We start from the raw sequence: 10,248 nt of genomic DNA, 5'->3' as shown, positions 1-10,248 counted from the left end.
AATATTAGCTATTCTTAAAAAAACAAAATTAAATATGCACTGTCTTTTGCAAATGTAAGGTACATCATTTTGTTGTGCACCGATATTAAACGATGTGATACATCAATAGGGAACGCTTTCAGCAAAAATTACATAAACATTTAGAAAAATGTGTACTGTACTTGAAAATCATCACACTAGTGGGTGAAACGTTGTGCATATTCTAACATACGAATATTTCCAATTCTCCACTGCAAGTTGTAAATAAATTTAAATGTATTAAAAACTGCTTTGTAACTATAAGTTTATAAAATTATTTTATTTTAATAGTATAGAATCTATATTATAAATACACACACACACACATATATATATTGAATTTGAAGACCAAATGATACAAATTATTGTATAATTTAAATTTAAAACAAATATATTACTTTGAAAACTTTTTGGTAGTTTATGAAAATAGATGTCGCTTTAATCGACAAGCAAATAATACAAAATATTTCAGTTTAACTGCACTGTAATTGAGGTTTTGTAAGTATCTTTTCAACTGTTTTTTTTTTATTTTAATTTAATCTAGGTATTGGCTTTCATTTGAACCAAATGTAAAAATAGCAAATTGTTATGTTAGCAAAAGTGAATATTTAAATGTTAATGATAGTGTTAAGTTTAAGTTTCAACTAAGAAAAAAGAATGATTCTACTTCTGGTATAACTATTAATACTTATCCTCAAAATTAAATTTAAAATACGGTCTACAAATTACAATTCAGACCGTGTTTGTATGAAACGTAAATTAATTTTGTGGCTTTTTGCTAATCAAGTGTAAAAATCACATTTACTGATGATTTAGTGTTGTATTTACATTGGTTACCATAGACTAATAAATATTAAAATAGACTCTTGACTCTGAGGACGAAAAAGTTGCCGTCAGGGTCAATCTCATTGTTAGTTTTACTATTCTAGTATTAGATGGTTACCTACATTTACACTGGGCATAAACTGAAAAGTAAACGCATAAAAGTTTAGATGGTCTGGATATGACAGGTCTTCCTTGTTGAACTTGAAATAACATTCATGGCAATACCCATTAATACAAAAAATAATAATATTGTCCACAGTACTGGACATTAGGAATGTGTGGTGCTACTTGCAGATAACAAATAGTAACTACCATTATGATTTTTGTTTTCTCTAATGAGCCCATTCTATCATTTGCTATCTGTTGCTAAGTTAGGCTGCCGGCAAACAAAAAAAAAGCAGTGAGAAATGTGGTGAGTACAGCAACCCTAGTTGCATGTTTATATCAGAAACATCCAGCAGCAATGTCAAAAAGGTACAATGAGTGCTTAACCAACATTAATGTAAAGAGTTAACCCACTGCAATTGTTAATAAGGCACTTTTTAATAATTAACTCAAACTATCAGTCTTATCTCATGGTTTTGAAACATTTTGGTTTTTATTAGTTCTTTGGCTTGAATTCAAACTTGAATTCAAATTAAATCAAGATCTGTCGTACCAGTTTGAGTGCCTTACCAACTAAACTAAAGGGTTAACCTGCTGCTAAAGGAGTCAGACTACTATATTTGCCCTTATCACAAACAATGCCAGTTTATCTCATGATAATCTCAACATTATTATTTTCTTAGAATGGTTTGAACATGAGACCTGTAATACCATATAAGTGCTCTACTAAATGAGCTAGAAGGTTAACCCACTAGTGACTGTTTGTAAAGCACTTTTTAATAACCCAAACTACCATAAAGTCTCATAATATTATTCTCAAAGGCAAATGTGTGTTCAGAGAATAATTGTGCATTGTTCTGGTGGTTACTTTCTTCTCACTGGGAGTGCTGGGTTTGTGATAAAAGTATAAAATTAATATTCTGGAAGAATTTTATCATTTACATTCCACGGTTTGTCCAATACATACATATATCCTGTGGCCTTTTTTTTTCTTTCTTTTTATCCCATGATAGTCACCTGAAGAATACTTGGCTAATTAAACTTTCAATATCCATTGTTGATGTTCACCATTAGTGTGCTAGGTTGCAGCTAAGCAGAAACATGCTTGTCTGCATCTCTTGACTCTTTCAAACCAACCCTCAACTAATGCTGTTGGCAAATTCAGTGTGCACATACTGAAATAATTACATATATATGGCTATGCCTATCTGCTCACCACACTGCTTTTCCTTTTTGGTGTCCACAAAGTCCTAGATTGGTTCTAGGGAATGCTAGTATAATAAATACACTGTGAGGACTACTTCATCCAGCTGCTTTCTCCAATGCTAGTTACTGTGAAAGTGACAATCCTTCTCACAGTGTTCCGAATATGGTCACGCTGCTACACAAGCTAACAATTAACTCACAGTGTCAAAGATTAGAAGGTAAAAGAACCAGTCTCATAAAACAGTGGGGGGAAGGAATGAATCTAGGTCAAGAGATGAAGAGCAAAGTTTTACTAATCTGAGATCTAAATACTAAAGTACATTAAAAGCTTCATGGAATATAATTATCATGGTTGACATGTAACACTTATATACATATTCTAGATTCATAACAAATTCTTAAATATACAACAATACAATACCACCAAGTTTAGCTTACGGCTAAATAATTATCACATCTCTTTCCAAAAAAAGAATATTTCTGTAGCCATTACATGTAAAACCTGGAGGCAAACCAGTTTCAGTAATCTCTATCTGTAATATAGTGCATAGCATTGGCAAAGGAAGATAAAGATGCTCATATGAGAATGTAAAACCACTTACACAAATCTCATCACATGCAGAAAAATTCACAGACTGTTCATCCAAGAAGCCATCCCACTTAAAAAGTGATTAATAACAAGTTGCACATATCCAATTCAACTGTACATGAGACAATTCACAAAGACTTTGTTCTTGTAAATGAGTATAAACCATGAGTGTACAAGTTAGTCCTCAGACAAAGTGTTAAGAGAAAGACAGAAAGCAGAAAACTATAATAAATATCTTGCACATGATGTAAGTTGTTGTAAAATTGGCCAAGCCTGACTGTAACAAAAAAACAGGTGTTGCTACTGGCCACTCAAAGTTAAGGACCTTTTAATGTGGAAGAAAATGTAAAAAGTTTTTTATGGGAATTAATGATTCTATAGTTGCTGCAAGTTTCTCATATAATGAGAAGTTTAGTCTACAAGAAATTTACATTAAAGCAACGTTGAACTCTAGTTTGTATCATGAAATCATTGACTCCAACTACACAAGGTGAAATTCATAAAATGTATTGCAAGGATGTCAAAAAAGATATAGCTAAATCAGGATAAAGCATCAAGTCCTACATCTAACTCTACAACAGCATTTCTGTGAAACTGATATTCATACTATCACTTTCTAGTACTAAGAAATTAACTCTATTAATCAATTATGTATGACCATTGATAGCCTCAACTAGTGCCACACAATATAATCAATTAATCAAAAGGAGAATTAAATCTATTAGTGTTCTGAAAATAATCATTTAATAAAATTTAGTGCTTGAAACTACGGCTGTTTTCGATTATACCATCTATCTATATAATCAAAATATTGCCATTATGACTTCTCCTTGTTATTTTTAATTAATTCAGAGTTGTTCTGTATAACCAGTTATTGTCGTGACTTACAAAAATAATCAATTAATCAAAATAAGTGTTTCCTATTATTACTATTATTCCAACTATCTAAGTCACATTTGAGAATAATTGATTAATAAGCCATATGATTAATCTGTTACTAATTTCCACAAATTGCTCAGTTCTATCTCCTTCTCTGACATACTTGTGAAGTCACCCAACTGTACATGCATAAACTTTTGTGTATTTAATTTATTCAAATTGGTCTTGAAACCTAATATCTAAATACAGTAGATGGTCTGTGGGAAGTTTGTCAAAAGATATAACCTAAGATTGACCTTCACAGGAGAATATTACAGTGGAAATTATGTTGTTGGATAATGAGTCATTAATTACAAATCACATGTAAACTGTTATAATTTTAATGTTTTTTTATCAGCCATCCTTTAGTTATACAAGATAAGTATTGGACTTATGGCCTTAAAAATTAAAAGGTGAAAGCATAATCTTGGCCATGAGATTCAGTATGATAAATGATGAAGAAAGAAGTCCCAAGGGCTGTATATGCATAGAAATGCTGTCTCTGCACTATAAAGGGATAGTATGAATATCAGTTTCACAGAAATACTGTTGTAGACTTAGATGTAGAACTTGATGCTTCATCCTGATTTAGCTATATCTTTTTTGGACATCCTGGCAATACAGTGCATGAATTTCACCTTGTATGATTGTGATATTATTGTAAAAGTCTTCATTTTATTAAACTAATGTTAAAAAAAGCAGTATCACTGAGCCCTATTCATCTGACAGATTCTATATTTAAAGAAATTTCTCAGTTGTTACTAACATATTTTCAAAGAAAATGTTAAACATGAAAGTCATTTAATTCAAATTTGATTTTATATACATTCTCATCCACGTTAAATTCACCAACTACAGTTGTACAATTGTTGAATGTGCCCAGGGTTAGAATGTATCACAGGTGAGCTAACTTCCAAGTTACTATTACAGATATATTCACATGCCATGTCCTTTTCTTCCAGGTTAAGAATCACTCTGTTTTCAGTATAACAATTAGAGAATTCTGACAAATTTAAGCAAAATGAGTATACAAGATTAGCAATAATAATAATAATAGTCCCACAGTATATCATGTATCCCTTAAACTAGAAACAAGACACTTTTTAAGCAACAACAAATTACTTGTACTATCATATGTTATATTAATTTATGGTATCTTCTATTTTTGTAACAGCTTTCACCTTCTTCAGAATGTGCAGTCAAACACAGCTCTTAGCATTGAGCAAAAAACCTAAAGGTGGAAACTGAAACATTGATAAAAATAATATAAACAGTGTAAAATTTAAATTTAATCTTTTTCTCTATGAATCTTAAATAAAAATAAACTGATAAAGAATATAATATATTTATGTACTTGTATATTTTATCAGCAGTATATGCTTTTATTATTCAGAATATTTAGAATTTTAAAAACCAGTAATTAAATAAGCTTTTGGGATTATTTTAGCCTGTTTTATATTCAATAATAAAGAAAAGTCTTATTATTTATTGCCTGTATTCCTCAGCCTTTTATACATAACTTTGCTTATCAGAAAATATATATATGTAATATGGTGGTAATTCCTAAGGTTGTGTAAGTTTATCTGCTAAATCTTTACTGTTGTAAACAGCTTTAAGTCTTTAATATTAAGTTCACTAATTAACTTTTTCACTACTTCACCTTGGTCTCAGGAAAACAACAAGAATGCCTGAGTCACAAGCAGCTGAATTGAAAGAAGTTATTCCAAACAAAGGCATGCTGTTCCAAGAAGAAACTTCAACATATGTCCTTTGCAAACCTAAGCTTATGCCTTTAAAGTCAGTGACTTTGGAGAAGCTGGAAAAGATGCAGAAGGAGGCAGAAGAAAAAGTCAAGAAACAGATGGACAATAGTCATTTAGAAACTAAATGATGGGAATTAGAAACTAATTTTTTTGTAATTACTTGAATTGAGTATTTGTATTAATTGTCATTGTTGCTTGATTTATTCATACATTTATGTTTAAGTTATTTCCTAAAATGTTCTTTATTGTGCAAATACCTTCCATATCTGTAATAATTAAATCATAATAAAGCAAATTTCTGTTTAGCATATCTGATATAACATGGTATTATTCAATTAACTTCATATTAAACTGATATCACTTTTACAATTATATATACCAAATGAACCCGTATAAAACAAAGACAAATAATGCATACATATTAACACGGGTCTGTTGAAATAAAATATCACAAGTCATAGTAAGACATGTCAAAAGAATATTTAATATTGATGTAAGTAAGCAAGCAAAAGAAAACCTTTAATAAAAATAATAAACTTGAAAGAAATTTAAGACAAAATAAATCTTTTACACAAAAAATCACCCAGGACAAGCATGAGGCTTCATCCCATCATCATAACCCCACCAGCATATCCTTTACTGGGGTAGTCGTCTTTCAGTTGGCCACCATAGTGGCCCTTACTTTTGTCTGTGGCTTTGGCCACTGCCCTCTTGGTATTGGTCAGCTTGACCCACAAACGTGATAGCATTGTTCCTCCTCTCTGTTGTAGAGGTCCACGGCTTCTGTCCATTTGGCAACCATCTCCTAATAGAGGTGCTTGTAGATGGAGACATGCTCTGTAATGTGGGCCAGTTTATGGGGATATGCTAAGTTATGTGGGCCAGTTTATGGGGATATGCTGTGTTATGTGGGCCAGCTTGTGATTGTTTCACTGGGACTTGGCTGTCTCTGCAGTTGCTCTCAGGACTGCTTGAATGGTAGTGGCTTGATCATGTTAGAAGCCCCTTATGTTTTCTCAGTAGATTTGACAATGGTTGTTCTGGTGACCAATATGGACACTCCTCTATTCATAGCAGTTTTCTTCAATGGTGGTGGTGATGGTTCAATGACCAGCTGGCTGATCTGGACCACCATAGTTATGCCTCACTCAAGTGCTCAATGGAATCTAGGTTTGCTTAATGGAATCCAGGGCTGGACTGCCCAAGCTCAGGATCAGATTGTGGACTGCCTGCTTCTGAGACCAATCAATCAAAGCTATTCTTTTGACATACCTTTGAGCATCATGGGTGAAACCATTTTGCCTTACTTGCAGGGCCTTGTAGTTGCAGCCAAGGCCTCTCTCTTGCAAGTTCTCAGGCAAAACCTTGCTGAGATGCCATTAATCTCATGGGTATGATGCAATAGGAACATTCAGGTACCTGAACCTTCAGACAAAATGTCAGTCTCTGGTCCAGGGTGACGAAGTAATGGATTGTTCTCGGTAGTTCTCCAAAGGCTCTACAATACATACATCAGCTGAAAACAGAAAACTCTGCAATAATATCATGTGGTCGTAACACCAAAATTTCTCTCTGTTTATTTAACCTGTGGTATTACCAGGTAAAACTGATTCCTTCCAAGAGTAAATAAGATAGATCTGCAATATAACAAAAGGTTTGGCAAGATATACTATGAAGGAATTCTGAGTGCCACTAAAACTAACTGAGTCTGTGTTAAGAAATAAATAAACTGGACACAAGTGTATAAGACACAATCTTTATTCAATCAGAAACACAATCAAAATAACATGTATGTTTTACCTTTGAGTGATATAGTTGGAAAAGTAGATTGATCAAAATTCATTTCAGACTGACAAACTCACTCGAAACTTTCCCCCTGGTTTACTAAAATTCACGTTATTTAGTTAAATCGGTAAAACCAGGCTATCCATGTGACTGGTAATTCCCATTAGAATATAATGGAGGTTGTATCCTCGAGATGTCACCACCTGCTGTTAGAGGAATCTGCTGTCGACTTCCTTGCACAAGGTGCAAATTTACAGCAATATCCTCACGGGCAGTCTAAGTATTACTTCAGGGGAATGACTGAGAACAAAGAATGCTAGAATAAAAGCAACTTAACGTCAATTTTGACCACGTGTTTTATGAAAGCAGCACATATTTAGAGTAGACGGGGATTTTTGAAAGCTCCTGTATTAGAATAAGAAGGTAAAAAACGCGTGATATGTTTGCATACCACATAAGTAGCTTGAGGAAAAGAATTTAGGCACATAGTATGATCGATGTTTAGTTTTAAAACTACATACAAAACTAGAAACGGGTATGCGCGAAAATTTTTGAAACTTTAGGACAAACAGGAAACGCTGACCTCAATAAACTATATAATGCAAGAAACACTATATATGTTCTACATACTCCATAACTAGATCTACAATTCACCATTGTCACTGCATGTGAAAAAGAAGTGATGATAGGTTATATGACGTTTCAAATAAGCGATGTAAAATGGCTCCTAGGTAGTCGTCACAGAGTTATTTATGTGTTTGTGTGTATTAATTAATTATCATGACTCTCTTTAACGTAAAACAGAATACGTTTCATGTATTTCTCATACTATACTTGTCATTTAATATATCAATTACCTGATATGTAACGCCATCTAGTGTCATTTTATCTCATGAATTGTGTTAGTAGATGAAGATTGAATTTTATAGAGTAATATAATTTGTATCTTATACAAAGTTACTTTTATAAAATCTTACACTCTAATTTCAACGTTATTTTCTTCATAATATTATGACAGTGTCTTTCCACTTAATTCTGTCATGTTTGTATGAATGTTGCTCTCATTTCTTCCTAGGATTTTTGTTTGTTGTTTGTAGTTAAGCGCAAAGCTACACAATGGGGTATCTGTGCTCTGCCCACTACGGGTTTCGTAACCCAGTTTCTAGCGTTCTAAGTTCGCAAACATGCCGCTGTGTCACTGGGGTACCTTCATAGGATGTTCATTAATTGCAAACTCCCTGTGTTTCTCTTGCCTTTTTAATGCTTTTGTCCTGCAATAAGGTTTATAAAGGGATTAAAGAAAAAACAAACAATATATAATAGAATATCACTGAAAGCTTACTAATAAATTTTCCCTTTACCTTCTCAGTTGTTTCAGTTTTGGTTTCCGGAAATAAAAATGTGGTAATCTTAAACTAAACATTATTTACTGTGATCCTAATAACCAGATGACATTTAGCGATTTACAACAACAACAAAAACTACGTACACATATTTAAGTTTGTAATATGCAAGTAATAGGAAAGAGTCAGTTCTGAATTAAATCACACATAATAAGCAAAAGACACATTTTCGCTTCACTGACAAATTGATACCTAGTGAATTGCGTTTAATAAGATGATAAACTTGCACAGATGCGAATTTAAGGAAAGAGTCAATAATGAATTAAACCACACGTAAAAGCAAAAGACACATTTTCACCTCACTGACAATTTGACACCTAGTGAATTGTGTTTAATAAAATGAAAGATGTGGACATTGAAAAAATTATAAAGTCATAACGAAATGAGACGGAAATAGTATACGCCACTTAAGGGACTCTAGAATTTATAATTGACAAACATACACCAAAAGAAGGCAAACTTTAATTCAATTACTGCAAATAATATAAAACTAAAAAGTTCCTTTTATGAATTTAATTTACAATTCCTGTTATCATCCATTTGAATTGCTTGAACAATAGAAAAAATGTTGCTACTTAATTTTAATCAACGATGCTTTGATATTGCTTTTATTCCATCATAATTTAGCATTTAAACATCAAAGAAAACAATATCTTATATCAAATTATATATTTCGTGAGCAAAGCTTAGCAGAATAACGTGTTAGTACTGATCTGTTGATAATAGGCTTAAACTTGGTAATATATTGTAAAAGTGTATACGTACCTAAATTGAATCGCTACTGTATATCTCCTGAGAGACTTTGTAATATCAAGTTATTCAAAAAAAGTAAAACAAAACTAGTGTGCTACAGGATAGTATATCAGTCTCTGTCAAAAAGACCCAGGCTCGAATCCTGGCACAATCACAACAAATTATATTCTTTCTCAGTACGTCTCTGAAGACTTTGGCAGGTTAATAACCGATATGTTCGTTGAACTAAGTAATTATATAGTATCTGGTAATTAAAGAAATATTTGTAACTAATTAATAATTAACTTAGGTGATCGTATTGGATACTAAACGTGACAACGACTGATATCCGATCTTTACAACTTTACTGTAATTAAAGCGACACTGGTTAAACCACGCCATAAGAATAATGTAGGCTTAACACAGTTTATAGCTGTCATCTGAACTTTTTTGACAAATTTGTTCATAAGCCGATTTTTTATATGAATTACTAATACAGATAGATAGATATAAGTAACTAATTAATACCTAAACGTAAGTGGTTGTATAAGCTACTAAACACGACTAAGATAAACCTGTTTTCTCACTATCTGTGGCTGTATTGCACAGTAAATGCACCTGAATTAACGTAACTATAATAATCCATGTCGTTACGAATGGTTATAGATATATTTCCGAAAGCGTCTGAACTACTTATTTTTTCTCTATCTTAAAATGAACTAAGTTCTACCTAATTATTACGTGTTAGTTGCTGCCACTAAGAATGTATAGAGACAATTAATTCGTACTATCTAGTGTCATTCTAAAACACTGCAGTGTTAACTAGACCGTGTGGAACTCATTTTATTTATTTGCAATCACTACAGTTTATTTCCTACTTACAATTCTGCAGTATTACATCAAA

The 10,248-nt window shown here is 32.3% G+C and overlaps 1 long non-coding RNA gene across 1 annotated transcript; it reads left to right on the top strand.

Annotated features, from left to right (window-relative positions):
• Positions 1-445: 445 nt before the first annotated feature.
• Positions 446-5,732, top strand: LOC111086822. Its single transcript, XR_002611537.1, has 2 exons — positions 446-516; positions 5,333-5,732. It is a non-coding gene; the product is annotated as an uncharacterized LOC111086822 (long non-coding RNA).
• The last annotated feature ends 4,516 nt before the right edge of the window (positions 5,733-10,248 follow it).

This window comes from Limulus polyphemus, unplaced genomic scaffold, assembly GCF_000517525.1.
Source record: "Limulus polyphemus unplaced genomic scaffold, Limulus_polyphemus-2.1.2 Scaffold1461, whole genome shotgun sequence".
NCBI lineage: Eukaryota > Metazoa > Arthropoda > Merostomata > Xiphosura > Limulidae > Limulus > Limulus polyphemus.
This window is presented reverse-complemented; position numbering and strand designations above follow the sequence as displayed.